The 21,500-nt window shown below is 45.8% G+C and overlaps 1 non-coding gene and 1 pseudogene across 1 annotated transcript; both read right to left on the bottom strand.

The window, feature by feature from the left end:
• Nucleotides 1–263: 263 nt before the first annotated feature.
• On the bottom strand, nucleotides 264–370 carry LOC135274271 (U6 spliceosomal RNA). The gene has a single exon (XR_010342113.1). It is a non-coding gene; the product is annotated as a U6 spliceosomal RNA (small nuclear RNA).
• A 10,048-nt stretch (nucleotides 371–10,418) lies between these two features.
• LOC105711322 (keratin, type II cytoskeletal 8-like) lies at nucleotides 10,419–20,784 on the bottom strand (annotated as a pseudogene).
• Nucleotides 20,785–21,500: the final 716 nt, after the last annotated feature.

Below are 21,500 nucleotides of genomic sequence, written 5' to 3'. Positions count from 1 at the left end.
ATCTACCTGCGTGAGCCGCCGCACCTGGCCAATTTTTTTTTTTAAGCTGGAAAAGTAAACTTTAAAAATCAAGATAACTTTCTTTTTTTTTTTTTTTTGAGACAGAGTTTCCCTCTTGTTGTCCAGGCTGGGGTGCAGTGGTGCTATCTGGGCTCACTGCAACCCTCACCTCCCGGGTTCGAGCAATTCTTCTGCCTCAGCCTCCCAAGTAACTGGGATTACAGGTGCCCGCCACGACTTCTGGCAAATTTATTTTTATTTTTTTAAATATGGAATGCTTCACGAATTTGCGTGTCATCCTTGCACAGGAGCCATGCTAATCTTCTCTGTAGCGTTCCAATTTTAGCATATGTGCTGCCGAAGCGAGCACTCTGGCTAATTTTTTTTTTTTTTTGATGGTGTTTTGCTCTTGTTGCTCAGGCGATCTCGGCTCACCGCAACCTCTACCTCCGATCCTCCGGCCTCAGCCTCCCGAGTAGCTGAGATTACAGGCATGCGCTGAAATGCCTGGCTAATTTTATTATTATTTTTTGGTAGAGACAGGGTTTCTCCATGTTGATCCAGCTGGTCTCGAACTCCTAACCTCAGGTGATGCACTGGCCTTGGCCTCCCAAAGTGCTGGGATTACAGGCGAGAGCCACGGCGCCCTACCAGGTATCACGTTTTTGTGAAACCAGATTATTCCCGTCCGAAGGGATCTCTGCCTACCTAAATGGAAATCCGAAGGCAGGGACAGTGAAATTATTTCCTTAAATACAGCATTGCTTATAGTTATTTGTGTGCATGAATTATCTCTTCTAATATCCTATAAGAAGATAGAGATCAATGTATAAAAAGAGCTACGTATAGCTCTTTCCAAACCCATCTTAGGAGCTCAGGGACTATTTCCAGAAGCCATTGCTGGCTTTTCCCAGAAATGGGACCGGCAGGGATGTGTGGCCCCTGCTGGATGGCGGGGAGGGAAGGGGAGAGTGAGTGTGGAATTACCGAAGCCCCAGCGGAAGCTGGATTATTACTAGCTTCTTTCAGTATCACTTCTACTTTGTTTTGCTAACAAAAGAAAGCTGTTAAGCCTGAGGCCAAGGGAATCAAATGGAAATGTCCCTCCCTTCTAGTCAAAGCCAGTGCTTTGGGCTTCACTGCACTGCAAGTTTACCGGGGGGAAAAATTTTGAGCTCTTATTCAGTATTTAGACAGTCATTATTTAGACATTCAGGATTTAGACAGACATTCCGCAGCATCTCTTCCATCCTGCCTTGAAACTAGAATCTGACACAGTGGGTTTAGGTTGAATGGTTTAGGCAACTGAATTAATCATTCGGTTTTGACTGCTTAATTAAGCAGTGAAAAGTCCCTTTGCATTTTTCTTTTGCAGTCCTCCCATAAAGCTAATATATTTAAATTGTTATGAGATAGACTATTAAGCATGGCCCTTCACCTTTTTACAATAAGGGATCACAGCAAGTGGGACTGAGTGAGAGAAAATTCCTTGACTTGGGGCCTTGCAAACAGACAACTAGCCAACGCTGCCTCCTAGTGTCTAAGGCAGACGCTGCCAGAGGGACTGGATGTGAAGCTGTGGGTGGTTGGCGGGGGAGGTTTTGAAGTATGTGTGAGTATCTATTAACTGGCCAGCACAAGCTATGGATTAAAAAGTTTAATCACGGCTGGGCATGGTGGCTTATGCCTATAATCCCAGCAACTCTGGAAGGCCGAGGCGGGTGTATCATCTGAGGTCAGGAGTTCGAGACCAGCTTGGCCAACATGGTGAAACCCTGTCTTTGCTAAAAGTACAAAAATTAACTGGGTGTGGTAGTGGGCATCTGTAATCCCAGCTACTTAGGAGGCTGAGGCAGGAGAATCCCTTGAACCGGGAGGCAGAGGTTGCAGTGAGCCAAGATCACACCACTGCATTCCAGCCTGGATGACGGAGCGAGACTCGGTCTCAAAAAAAAAAAAAAAAAAAAAAAAAAGTTTAATTATAAAATGGATCCCAAGCAAGGAACTTTTGACTTTTCATGATCAGGATTCAAACCAGGTTTACATCACATGCCTTCATGAGCCTGGAAGGTGGAAGTGAAATCCCGGGAGTGGCAAAGTCATGCCCCTTGCGAAGGTGCTCAGTTTCCTCATTTGTTTTTGAGAGGGAGTCTTGCTCTGTTGCCCAGGCTGAGTGCAGTGGTGCGATCTTGGCTCACTGCAACCTCCGCCTCCCGAGTTCAACCAGTTGTCTATCTGAACCTCCTAAGTAGCTGGGATTACGGGTGCCTGCCACCACACCTAGCTAATTTGCATATTTTTAGTAGAGATGGGGTTTCAGCATCTTGGCCAAGCTGGTCTTGAACTCCTGACCTTGTGATCCACCCGCCTTGGCCTCCCAAAGTGCTGGGATTACAGGCATGCACTACCATGCCCAGCCAATTTTTGTATTTTTTGGTAGAGACAGGGTTTCACCATACTGGCAAGGCTGGTCTTGAACTCCTGATCTCAAGTGATCTGACTGCCTCGGCTTCCCAAAGTGCTGGGATTACGGGTGTGAGCCACCTTGCCCAGCCATCCAGCACTATCTTTACCAGTCAGTGACCCTACTGGCAAACACAGGTATCTGGCACAAAGGCACCTGGGGCTGACAGCTCTTTGGCTGGAGGAGCAATCATGATCCATCTCAAGACCACACACTACTCATCGCCCTTTCTCTCCCTGCCCACCTCTGGCAGGTGCCTGCTTCCCTGTGGGCCTGCCTGCCTGTCTGGCCTCCCTGCCTCCCTCCTGCCTTCCCTCGACCTCCTCATCTAATCTTCCATCTGCCTACCTGCCTATCACAGCACACCTGCATACCACCTGTGTGCCGGACACCATGAATAGGTTCTCTGCATCCGTACCCTCTAAGCTTCATCACAAACAAGGTCAGTCATTTATTTCTGCATTTTTCGCTCGAGGAAACTGAACTTTGTAGAGAGGTTAGCTAACATGGCTGAACTGGAAATCAATCTCAGGTTCTTCTGAATCCAAAGCTCATACTTCTTCCTCTGCACCAATGGTTCTCAAACTGTGGTTTCCAGACCAGCACCTGGGAATTGCTTTGAAATGCAAATTCTAGGGCCAGGCTGAGAGGCTCATGCCTGTAATCCCAGAATTTTGGGAGGCTGAGGTGGGCAGATCACCTTAGGTCAGGAGTTCGAGACCAGGCTGGCCAACATGGCAAACCCTGTCTCTACTAAAAATACAAAAATTAGCCAGGCATGGTGGTGCATGCCTGTAATCCCAGCTACTTGGGAGGCTGAGGCAGGAGACTCACTTGAACCCAGGAGGTGGAGATTGCAGTGAGACGAGGCCATGCCAGGGCACTCCAGCCTGGATGAAAGAGAGATTCTGTCTCAAAACAAAAACAAACGAACAAAATGCAAACTCTAGGGCCGGGGCAGTGGTGCACACCTGTAATCCCAGTACTCTGGCAGGCCAAGACAGGCAGATCACCTGAGGTCAGGGATTCAAGACCAGCCTGGCCAACATGGTGGAACCCCATCTCTACTAAAAATACAAACATTAGCCAGGTGTGGTGGCACATGCCTGTAATCCCAGCTACTTGGGAGGCTGAGGCAGGGGAATCACTTGAACCTGGGAGCTGGAGGTTGCAGTGAGTTGAGATCGCGCCATTGCACTCCAGCCTGGGTGACAAGAGTGAAACTCTGTCTCAAAACAACAACAACAATAACAAGAGATCTCATTTCTCCTGACTCGCCCAGCCCTGATCCCCGGTATTCTCAGGTCCCCGCCTTCTCACTGTCTCTCTCTCGTCTCTGTCAACCAATCCCACTCTCAACTTTGAGTCATCTTTCTACAGAGCAGGTTCTGAGCCCATCATAAGATAAAAAAAATGCCAGTCCTTGGGTCTTCCCCTCCTCCACAGCCCTTTCTGCATCTTTTACGGCATCTTCTCTGAGTTATAATCACTTGAGTGCTCGTCTGATGTGATGGCACGGTAAGAAAATGAGAATGGGTCGGGCGCGGTGGCTCACACCAGTAATCCCAGCACTTTGGGAGGCCAAGGTGGGCGGATCACCTGAAGTCAGGAGTTTGAGACCACTCTGGTCAACATGGTGAAACCCTGTCTATACTAAAAATACAAAAAAATTAACTGGACATGGTGGTGGGGGCCTGTAATCCCAGCTACTCAGGAGGCTGAGGCAGGAGAATCTCTTGAACAGAGGAGGCGGAGGTTGCAGTGAGCCGAGATGGTGCAGTGGCACTCCAGCCTGGACAACAAGAGCAAAACTCTGTCTCAGAAAAAAAGAGAAAAGAAAACGAGACTGGTTTCCAGAAGCCATTCAATAGAATCAGCCTCAGGTTTTCTTCTTTTTATATAGTCTCATCAACTAGCCGATTAGACATCTGTAAAGGGAGGCAATTTGAGGGGCATTACCAACACTTCTCAGACCAGTAATGAACATTCCCAGTGACCCAGAACAAACCCCCAGTAACCCAGAAACCACTTTTCAGTGACTGCAAGAAGAAAAGCTCGACCATAAAAAGCAGAAAGCTTTTTAAATGACCATAGAATCACCTTTGGAAAAGTGGCCTTAGGGCCCATTTTAGAAGCAGACAGGTTCTCAGTATTAGGGTCTTAATGACACAATTACCACCACCCTCCTGATTTACTCAGATTCATTAAGCCCTTGGTTTCAGCGAACTCAATCCAGCCCTTTTGTTGGTGGCTGAGGTAATAAATAGTAAATGGCACCTTTCTCCAGCACCCATTTGATTAGTTCAAAATGACCTCATACCAGTGTCACAGATGAGTGTGACTCAGCCTGATGTCATCAACTTCTGTTAGACGACTGCTAATTCCCTGTGGCAATCAGTACCTTCCCAAAAGCTTCAGCAGAGAAGAGTCTTAAAAGCCTTTTGTTCTGACTTCTTTTTTTGGACATTGTACAATAGGCTTAAGCCTGGGGTTAATTGTCTCTGTTGACATATGAAGTCTTTAATGTTTAGTGTCTTGCATGCAAACAACTTGATGAGAAGGAGCCACCCCTTCGGTTCTAGTTTTTCGTAAAAGCTATCTTCTGATAAGACTAAGTGGAATCAAAAAATCAAATCCAAGAACCAACTTGCTGTTAGAGAATATTAGTCAGTGTTCCAGTTCATGAATTATTAATAGTAACACCTGACATTTGTCTTTCTCTCCTCCCTTCGTTCAAAGCACTTTCTCATTTATTATCTCATTTGACCTTGCCGTGCACCTTTCCGACCATGGGGAAGGCATGGTCACAGCAGGGACCAGCCAGCTGCTGGTGAGTGGTGGAGAACGCCACATTCAGCAAGAGTAGATGCTAAGAAATCTTTCTCAAAATCAGCAAGTGATGCCTTAAAATTAAAAAAAAAATGGTCTAGTGATCTAGGAAACAGAGGAAACAGGGGCAAAGAGAAGCAGGAAAGAGGGGAAAAGGGAAGGAAAAAGGGAGGGAGAAAAATTTCTATTAATGGATATTAAATCTCAACTCTCCAAACCTGAAGGGAAACATATTACTTAGGTTTTTTTTTTGTTTGTTTGTTTTGTTTTTTTTTAATTAATAGGTATCAAGCCGTGTGCAGTGGCTCACACCTGTAATCCCAGCACTTTGGGAGGACGAGGCGGGTTGATCACAAGGCCAGGAGTTCAAGATCAGCCTGGCCAAGATGGTGAAACCCTGTCTCTACTAAAAAACTACAAAAAATTAGCCAGGCACAGTGGCAGGCACCAGTAATCCCAGCTATTCAGGAGGCAGAGGCAGGAGAATCTCTTGAACCCAGGAGGTGGAGGTTGCAGTGAGCCGAGATTGTGCCACTGCACTCCAGTCTGGGTGACGGAGTAAGACTCCATCTCAAAAATAACAAATAAACAAAATAATGAGCATCAGTAGTTTTAAAATGGACAGCTTCCTCTTTTTATAGAAAATTTCTGGGCTGTTTGACATCACCACTGAGAGCAGCTAGAATTTGAATGATGGGGATATTTTAAAAACTCAGAACTGTGGCTGGGCGTGGTGACTTACTCATATATGTATGAGTTTCACTTGGTGAAGTTTATACACACACACACACACACACACACACACACACTTTTAATTAGGAAGAAAAATACATTTTTAATTAGGAAGAAAAAAAGACCTGCTGATTTGAAAAGGCAGCAAAGAAAGAAAAATAATAAAAACACTTTACAATTTAAAAATTAATCAGCAGGTTAAATGAATAAAAAATGAGGAATGTAGTGAAAAACAAACTAATACAAAGCGTTTCAGTTGTTAAAATTAAAAACCTACTCAGGCTTACCGTTTGTTTTCTAAGGAAGTTATGTTATACATATATAATATTTAGTTCCCTTTTATAAGACTCACTCCTATAATTCCAGCACTTTGGGAGACTGAGGCGGGTGAGTCACTTGAGCCCAGAATTTCGAGACCAGCCTGGGCAACACAAAAACCCATCTCTACCAAAAGTACAAAAATTAGCCAGTCTCATGATGTGGTCTCAAAAAATAAATAAATAAAAGCTCAGAACTGTAAAATCAAAGGACATGAGCACAGGAAAAGCATGTCCGTGCAACAGCCAGGGTCCAGTTGACCTTGAGACAATGACTCCTCTGCTCTCTAAGTTCTCATCCTTGTATTTTACAGTATCTGTAGTGGCCCCCATCTTATTCTTCTTTTTTTTTTTCTTTTTGAGATGGAATCTTGCTCTATCGCCCAGGCTGAAGTGTAATGGTGTGATCTTGGCTCACTGCAACCTCCACCCCCAGGTTCAAGCAATTCTCCTGCCTCCACCTCCTGAGTAGCTGGGATTAGAGGTGCCAGCCACCACACCTGGCTAATTTTTGTATTTTTTATTTTTTTGAGACGAGGTCTTGCTCTGTCACCCAGGCTGGAGTGCAATGCTGCGATCTCGGCTCACTGCAACCTTCGCGTCCTGGGTTCAAGCGATTCTCCTGCCTCAGCCTCCTGGGTAGTTGGGATTACCAGCGCCCACCACCATGCCTGGCTAATTTTTGTACTTTTAGTAGCAATGGGGTTTTGCCATGTTGGCCAGGCTGATCTTGAACTCCTGACCTCAGGTGATCTACCCGCCTTGGCCTCCAAAAATGCTAGGATTATAGGCATGAGCGACCTTGCCTGGCCTTCGTCATGACTTTCCAATTCCAATGGCAATAGTTACAGTATTCACCGAAACTTAGAATATGGCAAATACTGGAATTCTACCAGTGTTTCTTTGATAAAACTTGTGTACAAAATTTGAAATTTTAACATTGGCACTCAAAAATCTATATAGAATGTATGTTTGGAGTATTTCAAATTTACACTGAAACATAGCTTCCTAAGAAAACAAACTGTAAGCCTGAGTAGGTTTTTAATTTTGACAACTGAAATGCTTTGTATTAGTTCATTTTTCACTACATTCCTCATTTTATATTCATTTAACCTGCTGATTAATTTGTAAATTGTAAAGTGTTTTTATTATTTTTCTTTCTTTGCTGCTTTTTCAAATTGGCAGGTCTTTTTTTCTTCCTAATTAAAAATGTATTTTTCTTCCTAATTAAAAATGTGTGTGTGTGTGTGTGCATAAACTTCACCAAGTGAAACTAAGCCATACTGTTTTTGAGCCAATTATTGGTAATGAGTTAAAAGAAAAAGAGAGAGAAAAAAGTAGTTTTGTCTTCAAGTAAAATGTCTGGTTGTTCCAGACATTTCACAAGTGTGAAAGGAGGTGAGAGAAGCTCAGCTTGAAGTCGCATAGTAAGTTGTAAAAAGCTCAAGAGAAACGGCTGGGCGTGGTGGCTCACACCTGTAATCCTAGCACTTTGGGAGGCCAAGGCAGGTGGATCACAAGGTTGGGAGATTGAGACCATCCTGGCTAACACGGTGAAACCCCGTCTCTACTAAAAATACAAAAAAATTAGATGAGCATGGTGGCAGGTGCCTGTGATCCCAGCTACCTGGGAGGCTGAGGCGGGAGAATCACTTGAACCCAGTAGGTAGAGGTTGCAGGGAGCTGAGATCGCGCCACTGCACTCCAGTCTGGGTGACAGAGTGAGATTCTGTCTCAAAAAAAAAAAAAAAAAAGCTTGAGGGTATGTGGGCTTATTTGCCTTGGTTTGCAATACCTGGGGATCATCCAGCTTCCGCCTTCCAATGCCAAGTTTACCTCGCGTCTCTCACAACAGGGGGAAAACTTAGCATTTCCTGGAGACCTACAGGGACACAGTGAGCTTAAGCCCTTCCAAGAGCTTACCAATCAGTCCTCCCTTGTTCATCCCAGCAGATGTATGGTGTTATTGCAGTGGACCCTTGCTGAACACACTGATAAGCAGCTACAGCAGTCAAGAGATCAAGACCATCTTGGCCAATTTGGTGAAACCCCATCTCTACTAAAAATACAAACATTAACTGGGTGTGGTGGAGGGCGCCTGTAATCCCAGCTACTCAGAAGGCTGAGGTAGAAGAATCGCTTGGACCCGGAAGGTGAAGGTTGCAGTAAGCCAAGATTGCACCTCTGTACTCCAGCCTGGCAACAGAGCGACATTCCATCTCAAAAAAAAAAAAAAAAAAGAATAGCTGAACAATTAAGACCCACTAGTCAAATGGCCTGGGAGAACAGAATAGCATTAGATATGACACTAGCAAAAAGGCAGAGTTTGTGTCATGATAGGAACCCAGTATTGCACCTTCATTCCTAACAACACAGCCCCCAATGAGACAATTACAAAGGCCTTACAAGGCCTTACCTCCCTGTCAGATGAGTTAGCTAAAACTCTGGAATAGATGACCCCTTTACAGGCCTCACAGAAAAATGGTTCAGTAAGTAGAAAAGATTCATGACTTCAATATTGACCTCCCTTGCAATCATTATAGGTATACTTATTCTTGCTAGGTGCTGCATCAGACCCTGTGCTTGAGGATTAGTACAGCGGCTCATAGAGACAGGTCTCACCGAAACCTTCTGCAGTTCTCCCCTGCCTTACTCAAATAAGTTCCTATTTTTAGAAAACCAAGCAGAACAGCAAAGTCAAGGTACGCTGAAAAGGTTTAAAGAGGAAGGTGTATACATTCAAGAGGGGGAAATTGTTAGGAACAAACAGTTCCTCTTCAAAAGGTTTTACTCCCTTGGCCTTTGTTGCATTCCATAAGTGATCTTTCTTGCCTGACCCGCCAAGCTTGTGACCGACCCACACTGCCCTGCTTTAAGTCATTAGGTACAAACAGTTAACTTCCTAGTTCTTTGTCCTATTCTACACCTGTACCCACCATCCCTCCCTTATTTAGGAAAAATGTTAAATCTAGCCAATCAGGATCAGTTTAGATTATGCGGTCGGACCCCAGCCCACAATGGGAGGACACGGAAACAGGGACTGCGTTAGGAAATAAGAACCCCTGCTTTCCTTTGTTCAGTGTGCTCTTGCCACTGCTCTGTATGCAAGAAACACCCTTCTGCAGAAATAAATTTGCCTTGCTGAGAAACTTTTCCTTTTCGAATGTCAGTTATTTTGCTTGACACTGGACATTAAGATTTATTTCTAACACTACCTACCTATCTTTCTTTCTTTCTTTCTTTCTGGCAGAGTCTCATTCTGTCTACCAGGTGGGAATGCAGTGGCATGATCACAGCTCATTGCAGCCTCAATCTCCTGGGCTCAAGCTATCCTCCTGCCTTGGCTTCCCAAAATGCTGGGATTACAGGCATGAGGCACTGTACCCAGCCAGATATGACCTATTTTTTTGTTTTTTTTCTTTGAGACGAAGTCTTGCTCTGCCACCCAGGCTAGAGTGCAGAGGTGTGATCTTGGCTTACTGAAACCTCCACCTCCCGGGTTCAAGTGATTCTCCTACCTCAGCCTCCCGAGTAGCTGGGACTACAGGTGTGCACCATCATACCCAGCTAATTTTTGTATTTTTAGTAGAGACAGCGTTTCACCAGGTTGGCCAGGCTATTCTCGAACTCTTGACCTCAAGCGATCTGCCTGCCTCAGCCTCTCAAAGTGCTGGGATTACAGGTGTGAGCCACCACGGCCAGCCCAGATACAACCATTTCCATTGACTCACGTTGCCTAGTATTCCACTTAGAAAGTTTAGTGTTGTTTTGTTTTTGTTTATTAGTTTGTTAGCTATGGAATCTTTATTTTATTTTATTTATTATTTTTTTCAATTGACAGAGCTAGCTGAGGTTTTATTTTGGAAGAAAAAAACAGCAATTGAATTGGAGGCATGTGCAAGGGGGTCCCCAGGCAGTAAATTCTCCCCCGGGTGGGCTGAGGGCTAGGGCTGAGCCTCAGGTGGGTCTCCCATTCCTTGTGCTACCCTGCACAGTGGCCTCCCTCCCGGGCTCTGGAGCAGCTGCTGGAGTGGCAGGCTGTGAGGGGCGGGCTGTGGGGGGGCTGCTGCAGCTGTTCACTTGGGCAGGACCTCAGAGGACTTGGACGCCAGCTTCCTATCACAGGTCTTGATCTTCTTCACATCCATGGCCCTGGTGGAGCTGGTGTGGCTGAAGGAGCTGAAGCCTGTGCCAGAGCCAAGACTGGAACCCAGGCCGTAGCTGAGGCCAGGGCTTGTGAGGCCCCCATAGGCCAAGCTCAGACCACCTGCATAGCCACTGGTGATCTTCGTGTGGATACTCATGTTCTGCATCCCAGACTCCAGCCGGCTCTCCTCGCCCTCCAGCAGCTTCCTGTAGGTGGCGATCTCAACGTCCAGGGCCAGCTTGACGTTCATCAGCTCCTGGTACTCACACAGCTGCCTCGCCCTGTCCTGCCTGGCCTGCTGCAGGGCAGCCCCCAGCTTGGACAGTTTGGCGTTGGCATCCTTAACGACCAGCTCCCCACGCTGCTCGGCATCTGCGATGGCAGCCTCTGGGGAAGCCCTCTGGCCTTTGAGGCCCTCAATCTCAGCCTGGAGCCAGCTGATGTTCCAGTTCATCTCAGAGATCTCAGTCTTTGTACACCGCAGGTCATCCCCGTGCTTCCCACCCAGTGTCTGTAGCTCCTCATACTTGATCTGGTACGTGCTCTCAGCCTCAGCTGGGCTGCGGCTGCCGATCTCTACTGTGCCGTGACCTCAGCGATGGTGCTGTCCATGTCTGGGGAGCGGCTGTTGTCCATGGACAGCACCACAGACGTGTCTGAGATCTGGACTGCAGCTCCCGGTCTCCTCTTCATACAGCTGCCTGAGGAAGTTGATCTAGACTCCAGCTCTACCTTGTTCATGTAAGCTTCATCCACATTCTTCTTGATGAGGACAGATTCGTTCTCCATCTCTGCAAGCTTGTTGAGCTCATCCTCATACTTGTTCTTGAAGCCCTCCACCAGCGCCTGCATGTTGCCAAGCTCCGCCTCCAGCTGCAGCTTCTCCTGGCCCAGAGTCTCCGCCGCCGCCTAAGGTTGCTGTCGATGGAGCTCTCGAACGTGTTGTCCATGTTGCTCCGAGCCGTCTTCTGCGGCTGCAGGAGGCTCCACGTGGTCGCCAGCATCTTGTTCTGCTGCTGCAGGAACCGCACCTTGTTGATGAAGGAGGCAAACTTGTTGTTGAAATCTTGATCTGCTCCTTCTCCTGGATGCACACGGCCTGGATGTTGGGGTCCACCCCCATGTTAAGGGGTCTCAGCTCTGGTTGACTCAGGCTCTGGTTGACTGTGAAGTCAGTAATGCTTCCCATGCCACTGGCCCTACCATAACCTCCGCCCAGGTCACCCTGGAAGCTGCTGCTGCCCACTCATGAGAAGCTCGAGTAGCTGATGCAGGCACTGGGCCACTTGTGTAGGAGCGGCTGCTGAAGGCCCAGGGGCCAGAGTGGACATTTTGCAGGACTTCTGGCTCATCCTGACGGACATGGTGAAGGTGGGAGTGAAGGCAGGTGGACCGAACCAGGCGGGGATTCCAGAAGGAGCGGAGAAACTGCTGTTTGGTAGCTATGGAATCGTTATACCTAACACATTTGGGGACGGAACTGCAGACTCTTGTTTTTTATTGTTGTTCTTGAGAAAGAGTCTGGCTCTGTTGCCCAGGCTGGAGTGCAATGGCACAGTTTCAGCTCACTGTAACCTGCACCTCCTGGGTTCAAGCCATTCTCCTGCCTCAGCCTCCTGAGTAGCCAGGATTACAGGCATCCACCACCACACTGGGCTATTTTTTTCTATTTTTAGTCAAGATGGGGTTTCACCACGTTAGCCAGGCTGGTCTGGAACTCCTGACGTCGTGATCCACCTGCCTTAGCTTCTCAAAGTGCTGGGATTACAGGTGTGATGTATATACAGGGTACATTAGAATGGTAACTAAGGACTGGAAATTACAGGAGTTTATATGTAACTTCATTCTTTTTTATTTACACTTTTTTAGGGAATAGACCATGCATTCAGTAGCTTTGGTTCGATGAATTTTTATATATGTGTACAGTGAGGAAATCACCATCCAAAACAAGATATAGAATTTTTCCGGCTGGGCACAGTGGCTCATGCCTGTAATTCCAACACTTTGGGAGGCCAAGGTGAGCGAATCACCTGAAGTCATGAGTTCGAGACCAGCCTGGCCAATATGGTGAAAGCTTGTCTCTACTAAAAAAAGTACAAAAATATCCAGGTGTGATGGTACATACCTGTAATCCCAGCTACTGGGGAGGCTGAGACAAGAGAATCACTTGAACCCGGGAGGTAGAGGTTGCAGTGAACTGAGATTGTGCCACTGCACTCCAGCATGGGCGACAGAACAAGACTCCATCTCAAAAAAATACATATATGTGTGTGTATATATATATATATATATATATTTCCAGCACCCGAGAATATTCTCTTATTTTCTTCCCAGTCAACATCCACTCTCCCCACCCAGAGCTAAGAGCAATTCAGAATTCTGTAACCACGTATTAGCATTGCCTATCTATTCTTAGACTTCAGATAAACGGAACCAGACAATTCCTACTTTTTGTGTCTGTGTCTTTTGCTCAACATCATATCTGTAAGATTCATCTTGTTGTATGTAGCCATCATTTTTTTTTTTTTTTGAGATGGAGTTTTGCTCTTGTTGCCCAAGCTGGAGTGCAACAGCACGATCTCGGATCACGGCAACCTCCGCCTCCTGGGTTCAAGCGACTCTCCTGACTCAGCTTCATGAGTAGCTGGGATTGCAGGCATGTGCCGCCAAGCCCACTAATTTTGTAATTTTAGTAGAGATGGGGGTTTCTCTATCATGGTCAGGCTGGTCTCGAACTCCTGACCTCTGGTGATCTGCCCGCCTTGGCCTCCCAACGTGCTGGGATTATAGGCATGAATCACGGTGACTGGCCGTAGCAGTCATTTTTAATTGTTATGTAGTGTTTCATTAAATGACTATGCCATTATTTATCTACCCATTTTACTGTGAATACACATTTGAGTTATTTCCAGCTTTGGGTTTTTATAATAAAGCCACTATGAAGATGTTTGAGGGTTAAAACAATTTTTTTTGATCTTTGAATTTTAATTTTTGTAGGTACATAGTAGATATATATATTATACTTATGGGGCACATGATATGGTGTTTCGTTTGTTGGTTTAAGCCAGAGTCTCACTTTGTTACCCAGGCTAGAGTGCAGTGATGTGATCTCAGCTTACTGCAACCTCTGCCTCTTGGGTTCAAGCAATTCTCATGCCTCAGCCTCTCGAGTAGTTGGGACTACAGGTGCCTGCCACCAAGCCCTGCTAATTTTTGTATTTTTAGTAGAAACAGGGTTTCACCATGTTGGCCAGGCTGGTCTCAAACTCCTGACCTCAAGTGAAATGCCCTCCTTGGCCTCCCAAAGTGCTGGGATTACAGACATGAGCTGCATACAGGCATGCAATGCATAATAATCACGTCATGGAAAATGGGCTTTCCACCCCTCAACGGTTTCTCCTTTGTGTTAGAAACAATCCAATTATACTCTTTTAGTTATTTTAAAATGTACAATTAAATTACTATTGACTATAGTCATCCTGTTGTGCTAACACTAGGTCTTATTTGTTCTTTCGCTATGAACATTTCCATACATGTCTTTTGAGGCACGTGTGTTTCCCTAATCTTGGATATATACTTTGGATTGGAACTGCTGGGTCACAGAGTAGGCATATGTTAACATTTAGTCATTACTATCAAACAGTTTTCCAAAGTGCCTATGCTGACTTACACTTACACCAGCAACGTCTGAGATTTCAGCCTCAGGAGCACTTGTTCCTGGATCCGGAGGCTTGATCTGACTGAGGTGGGATCCCTTTGGCAGAACAAATCCCTTTGAAGTGGTATTTTGTGGTTTCATCAGGTCACATACAATATCTGTTTTTCTCTCTTCTTTCATGTTAGCAGCTACTGAGACCCAGTGTCTAGATCTATTAGTTCATTAGAGGTTGCAAAATGGTGATGTTCTAATGATTAAATCTATAAACCGAAATAATTTATTTATTATTATTATTTTTTTGAGACAGAATCTGGCTCTGTCACCCGGGCTGGAGTGCAGTGACCAACATGGTGAAACCCTGTCTCTGCTAAAATACAAAAATTAGCCAGGCGTGGTGGCTTGTGCCTGTAATTCCATCTACTTGGGAGGCTGAAACAGGAGACCTGCTTGAACCTGTGAGGTGGAGGTTGCAGTGAGCCAAGATCATACCACTGAATTCCAGACTGGGTGACAGAGTGAGACTCTGTCTCCAAATAAATAAATAAATAAAAACATACATTATTGTGAATTTATTTATTTAAGTATAGTTGTTGGTTGTTGCTTGTTTTTGGAGACAGGGTCTCGCTCTGTTTCCCCGGCTGGAGTGCAGTGGCAGGATTATAGTTCATTGTGATGTCAAACTCCTGGACTCCAGTACGCCTCCTGCCTCGGCTTTCCAAAGTACTGGGATTACAGGTATGAGCCACCATGCCAGGCCTACTTGTTGGGTTTTAATTCATTGCAATTCTTATTTTTCCTGAAACTCAAATGTTCCGGTCTCTGGCCAGCATGGGCGTCTTTGGGTCCTTTTGCCATAACCTTAGTGGTCTTTGATAGTGTCCTTGCTTTCTGGTATGTCAAGATGTTCCAAACTTATCTTGTACATTTCCTGCCCCAGATCTGAAACTAGCCATTTCTCAAAGATGCTCTCATTTATTTATTTATAAAATGAGATAGGGTCTCACTGTGTTGGCCAGGGTGGTCTCAAACTTCTGGCTTCAAGCAATCCTCTTATCCTGGGCTCCCAAAATGCTGAGATGATACGTGTGAGCCCCTGCGCCTGGCCTTGCTCTGATTTATTTCCATGAAATGGTCTGCAAGACTGTGATCTAAGAAGGAGCATGCTTTTTCCTACCGGGTTGTTCATTGTTTCTTGACTTTTTATTGACTAGAACTCAAAATTATATTTTCAAAGATGAAAATACCTCATGAGCTCATATTAATATTTAAAATACAAATTCTGGACTGTAGCGTTTTTCCTTAACCTCTTTTATATTGCATTTGTATCTTATTTCTTCTACAGAGAGAATTTTGATTTTCAAAGGAATGATGGAATTAGAACAGCCTGAACTTACTCCTGGAATTAAAATAGTCCATAACTAAACACAACACAGTTGATATAACAATAATACTTTTTTTTTGAGATGGAGATGGAGTCTTGCTTTATTGCCCAGATGGAGTGCAATTGTGCGATTTCAGCTCACTGCAATCTCCACCTCCTGGTTTTAAGTGATGCTCCTGCCTCAGCCTCCTGAGTAGCTGGGACTACAGGAGCACGCACCACCACGCCCGGCTAATTTTTTGTGTTTTTAGTAGAGATGAGGTTTTGCCATGTTGGCCAGGCTGGTCTCGAACTCCTGGCCTCAAGTGATCCACCCGCGTCGGCCTTCCAGAGTGCTGAAATTACAGGCATGAGCCTCCGCGCCCAGCCAAAATTTTTATTTTTAATAGAGACAGTCTCCCTGTGTTGCCCAAGATGGTCTCAAACACCTGGGCTCAAGTGATCCTCCCACCTCAGCCTCCCACGGAGCTAGGATTATAGGCATGTCCTATTGTGTGCAGCTAATTTTTTTTTTCTTTGAGATGGAGTCTCACTCTGTCGCCCAGGCTGGAGCGCAGTTGGGCGATCTGGGCTCACTGCAACCTCTGCCTCTCGGTTCAAGTAATTCTCTGCCTCAGCCTCCTGAGTAGCTGGGATTACAGGCGCCCGGCACCATGCCCAGCTATTTTTTGTTTTGTTTTGTTTGTATTTTTACTACAGACTGGGTTTCACCATTTTGGCCAGGCTGGTCTTGAACTCCTGACCTCATGATCTACCCACCTCAGCCTCCCATGCCTGGCTTTTTTTCTTTTTTTTTTTTTTTGAGGTGGAGTCTTGCTGTTGTCACTCAGCTGGAATGCAACGGCACGATTTTGGCTCACTGCAACCTCTGCCTCCTGGGTTCAAGCGATTCTCCTGCCTCAGCCTCCTGAGTAGCTGGGACTACAGGCGCCCACCACCACACCCAGCTAATTTTTGTATTTTTAGTAGAAACGGGGTTTCACCATTTTGGCCAGGCTGGTCTCAAACTCTCGACCCCAGGTGATCTGCCCTCAGATGACCAGCCTCCCAAAGTGCTGAAATTACAGAAATAAGCCACCGCGCCCAGCCATGTCCAGCTAATTTTTTTAAAATCTATTTTTTGTAGAGACAGGGTCTCACTATGTTGCTCAGGCTGGTCTTGAACTCCTGGGCTCAAGTGGTCCTCTTACCTTAGACTCCCAAAGAGCTGGAACTACAGATGTCAACTACTGTGACAGCCTTTGTCGTTCCAGCGTGACTTCTACTCTGTTCTTTACTATGTTATTGTAAATTTTCCCAAGAAGTTTTGGTTTCACTGTATAAGTTGCTCTGTTGGTTTTTATGTGGGGATTTGGACATACAAAAACTCTGCCTGGGGCTGGGCACGGTGGCTCACGCCTGTAATCCCAGCATTTTGGGAGTTTGAGGTGAGTGGATTGGTTGAGTTCAGGAGCTGGAGACCAGCCTGGGCAGCATAGTGAGAACTCATCTCTACAAAAAATACAAAAATTAGCTGGGTGGCTGGGCACGGTGGCTCATGTCTGCAACCCCAGCACTTTGGGAGGCTGAGGTGAGTGGATCACTGGGCACTGGGAGTTCGAAACCAGCCTGACTAACATGGTGAAACCTTGTCTCTACTAAAACACACACACACACACAAATTAGCTGGGCATGGTGGCGCATGCCTGTAACCCCAGTTATGCGGGAGACTGAGGCAGAATTGCTTGAACCTGAGAGGCGAAGGTTGCAGTGAGTTGAGATTGCGCCATTGCACTCCAGCCTGCACGACAGACCGAGACTCTGTCTCAAAAAAAAAAAAAAAAAATTAGCTGGGGGCCGGGTGCAGTGTCTCCCACCTGTAATCCTAGCACTTTGGGAGGTCAAGGCTGGTGGATCATGAGGTCAGGAGATCGAGACCATCCTGGCCAACATGGTGAAATCTCGTCTCTACTAAAAATACAAAAAATTAGCTGGGCATGGTAGTGAGTGCCTGTAGTCCCAGCTGCTCAGGAGGCTGAGGCAAGAGAATCGCTTGGATCCAGGAGGCAGAGGTTGCAGTGAGTTGAGATTGTGCCACTGCACTCCAGCCTAGTGACAGAATAAGATTCCATCTCAAAAAAAAAAAAAAAATTAGCTGGGCATGGTGGCATGTGCCTGTGGTCAGTTACTCAGAAGGCTGAGGTGGGAGGATCACTTGAGCCTGGGTAGTTGAGGCTGGAGTGAGATGGGATTACACCACAGCACTCCAGCCTGGGCAACAGAGTGAGAACCTGCTCAAACGAAACAAAACAAAACAAAACACAAAAACTCTGCTGGCGCCATTGCCACCAGCTCCCCCAAGTCCCCTTCCTTGGAATTTTAGTCCATTTAGGTCCTCATTTCCATAGCTCTCCAAGACCTTTAAAAATTTATTGGCCGGGCGTGGTGGCTCACGCCTGTAATCCCAGCACTTTGGGAGGCCAAGGTGGGCAGATCACGAGGTCAAGAGATCAAGACCATCCTGGCCAACATGGTGAAACCTCATCTTTACTAAAAATACAAAACTTAGCTGGGTGTGGTGGCGTGCGCCTGTAGTCCCAGCTACTCAGGAGGCTGAGGCAGGAGAATTGATTGAACCCGGGAGGCAGAGGTTGCAGTGAGCCAAGATTGAGCCACTGCACTCCAGCCTGGCGCCTGGCGATGGAGTGAGACTCTGTCTCAAAAAAAAAAAAAAAGGCCGGGCGTGGTGGCTCACACTTGTAATCCAAGCACTTTGGAGGCCAAGGTGGGCAGATCACCTGAGGTTGGGCGTTCAAGACCAGCCTGACCAACATGGTGAAACCCCGTCTTAAAAAAAAAAAGTTAAAAAATAAAGAAAAAAAATTTTATTTAGTAATTTATCCTTTTTATCTAGGTCTTGCAGTAGAAGTGCCATGCATGGTGGCAGTTGTAACGTTTGCTTTGTGATGTGGTTCTTTAGGACTCATTTGGAACTCATTCATGACTTGAGATGCAGGCTATAGATGAACTAGGAGGGAAAAGGCTCTGGATTCAGAAATCCTCTTACAAGCTAAGAAACGTGGAAACATAAATGTATTACACAATTTTATAAAATACTCCCATGGAGCCCTCGCCAAGCTTCCTTCTACAGAATCCTAGTGAATTGGTTTACAGGGCTTAAAAAACACTACCTATATTTGAATTATTCGTGGACTCACTTCTTCCATATTGCCTTCATCTGAACCTCAGTGTGTGAGCAGTTGCCAGGGTTGCGGACTTCTCTGCTCTTTTTTGTTTTTTGAGATGGAGTCTCACTTTGTCACCCAGGCTGGAGTGCAGTGATGTGATCTCAGCTCACTGCAGCCTCCCCGCCCCCAGGGTCCAAGCAATTCTCCTACCTCAGCCTCCTGAGTAGCTGGGATTACAGGTGTGCGCCATCACACCCAGCTAATTTTTATATTTTGGGTAGAGATAGGGTTTCACCACATTGGCCAGGCTGGTCTTGAACTCCTGCACTCAAGTGATCAGCCCTCCTCAACTTCCCAAAATGCTGGGATTACAGGTGTGAGCCACCACGCCCTGCCAAGTGTTCATTTTATATTTACTCAAAAATCATGAGTTTTCAGTTAATAGGGTTGCTCCTAAAAAACAAAAATCATGATTTTATCCTTCTGAAAATTACACTTGAGTAGAGTGTGTGCATGGTTTGGGTTTCTGGCTTTGGACCATGTGAATAGTGATGATTTCCCCAGAGAGATCTAGTTCGTTGGCAAAGATAATAACCTCTGTTTGTACATGCTTGAACTCGAGGTGCCCTCTGGACATCCACAGACACATACCTACTGAACCTCCTAATGGAGAGAGGAAAGATCTTAGGGAGAGGCTGCAGCAGTTTAGAAACTCTGGAGTTTTCAATAAGTCATTGAGCGTTCCAAGCCAAGGCCTTCTAGAACCCCCTGCAAGTTCGTTGTATGTACATGTGCACCGTAGGCCACAACTACTGCTCACTGGAAAATGTTTTATCCTAAAACTGGAGTGATCCTCAAGTTTCAGGCACGCAGATGGAGGGTCTCCCAAACATTTATTATTGATTGATTGATTTTGAGATGGGGTCTCACTCTGTCACCCAGGCTGGAGCGCAGTGGCGTGAGCAGGGCTCACTGCACCTTGACCTTCTGCGCCCAGCCTGCATTTCTACCAGACAAAAATCTGTAAGTTAACAGGCTATTTATCTAGGTCTGGGAACTCTAATCAATAGTACCTAGTGGACTGGGCATGGTGGCTCACACCTGTAATCCCAGCACTTTTGGAGGCTGAGAAGGGTGGATGACTTGAGGTCAGGAGTTCGAGACCAGCCTGGTCAACATGGTGAAACTCTATCTCTACTAAAAATACAAAAATTAACCAGGCGCGGTGGTGCATGCCTGTAATCCCAGCTACTCAGGAGGCTGAGGCATGAGCATCGGTTGAATCCAGGAGGTGGTGGTTGCAGTGAGCCGAGATCACACGGCTACACTCCAGCCTGGGTGATAAAGTGAGACTCTCTCTCTCAAACACAGCAAGCTCCTGATGGCTGAGCAAAGTACATTCCTAGATAATCCCTCGCGGGCGGGCCTTTGTCCTCGTATGTCACTGAGGAGCTGTGTTGCTTGTTGCTTATCTTTTCACCTTGCTTTCAACTTTGGATAATTTTTCTTACTATCTTCTTCTTCTCCAGAGTCTACATTCCAGTCCTGATTGCTGCTGTGCTCACCCCATCCTCCTGCATCACTCCCCCAAGTAGCTGGGGACTACAGACTATTTTTTGTAGAGATGGGGTTTTGCCATGTTGCCCAGGCTGGTCTTGAGCTGCTGGGCTCAAGTGATCCTCCTGCCTTGGCCTCCCAAAGTGTTAGGATTACAGGCGTGAACCACTGAGCCTGGACCCAAGCAATTTGTAAGTCAAATTAAACAACACAATAATGACTCTCAACCCACAGATATTTTTGGGCTTGCACTAGACAAGTTAATATAACACTCTTGCTGTAACTGTGTAATGAACCAAACATAAGGCTGTCAGTCTTCATGATAAAAAAGAATCTTTTTTACTGTTCACAAGGTGGGGAGATGATTTAAAAAATTATCTAAAATCTGGAAATAGGTACAAAAGGTGCGTGACAGTCCTTTCAAAGCCCCACTAGGGCAAAAGCTCATCCAGAGCTTGCCCAGGGGAATGCTGGCTCATTCTTTACTTCTGAGCACACTGGAGCGTAGGGCATTGTTGTAAACTCGTAGCATCCCGCAGGAATATATACTCCAAAGTTTTCTTCAATTTTAAGGTGTCCTTTTTTTTTTTTAAGAAGTGAAAAGTCTCACATATTTATTACTGAACCCAGCCAACCAAAGCCTTCTTTTTTTTTTTTTAACATGAATAATGGAAGCACTGTGGGTTGTACCAACTAATGCCTTCATAACAGATCCAGAGTAGAAACTCCGTTCAAACTTCTCCACATAGTGGTGACATTTTTCAGCTTGATTTGTTAACACGATTGTGACCTTCAGACAGCATAAATATGTGTGCCATCGCATGTGTAATTTCTTATAGACCCAGCTTGGTTCTTCTCCAACGTCTCCTTTTGGAGTTGTACTGATTTTATTACCAGCTTTCGTCTGAATCCACTGGGGAATGGGACGATTTTGCTTTTGTTTTTTGGCCAGGAATCACTTAATCCTGAAAGTCTTGTGAGAAGACTCGGCGAGAAACGGAGTAAAGCACACACCATGATGGCGGAGAAAGGAGGAGAGGACCTTAAGGTATCATTTTTTTTCATTTGTTAAAGTTTCTATTTTTATTTTTAGAGATGTAATTTTGCTCTTGTTGTCCAGGCCGGAGTGCAGTAGCATGATCCCAGCTCACTGCAACCTCCGCCTCCCAGGTTCAAGCAATTCTCTTGCCTCAGCCTCCTGAGTAGCTGGGTGCATTAGTTCATGACTGTAATACCAGCAATTTGGGA

The sequence above is a fragment of the Aotus nancymaae genome, unplaced genomic scaffold (genome assembly GCF_030222135.1).
Source record: "Aotus nancymaae isolate 86718 unplaced genomic scaffold, 86718_ANA_hifiasm-v0.15.2.pri h1tg000002l, whole genome shotgun sequence".
Taxonomy (NCBI): Eukaryota; Metazoa; Chordata; class Mammalia; order Primates; family Aotidae; genus Aotus; species Aotus nancymaae.
The sequence above is the reverse complement of the archived record's forward strand: the minus strand, read 5'-3'. Positions and strand labels throughout refer to the sequence as shown.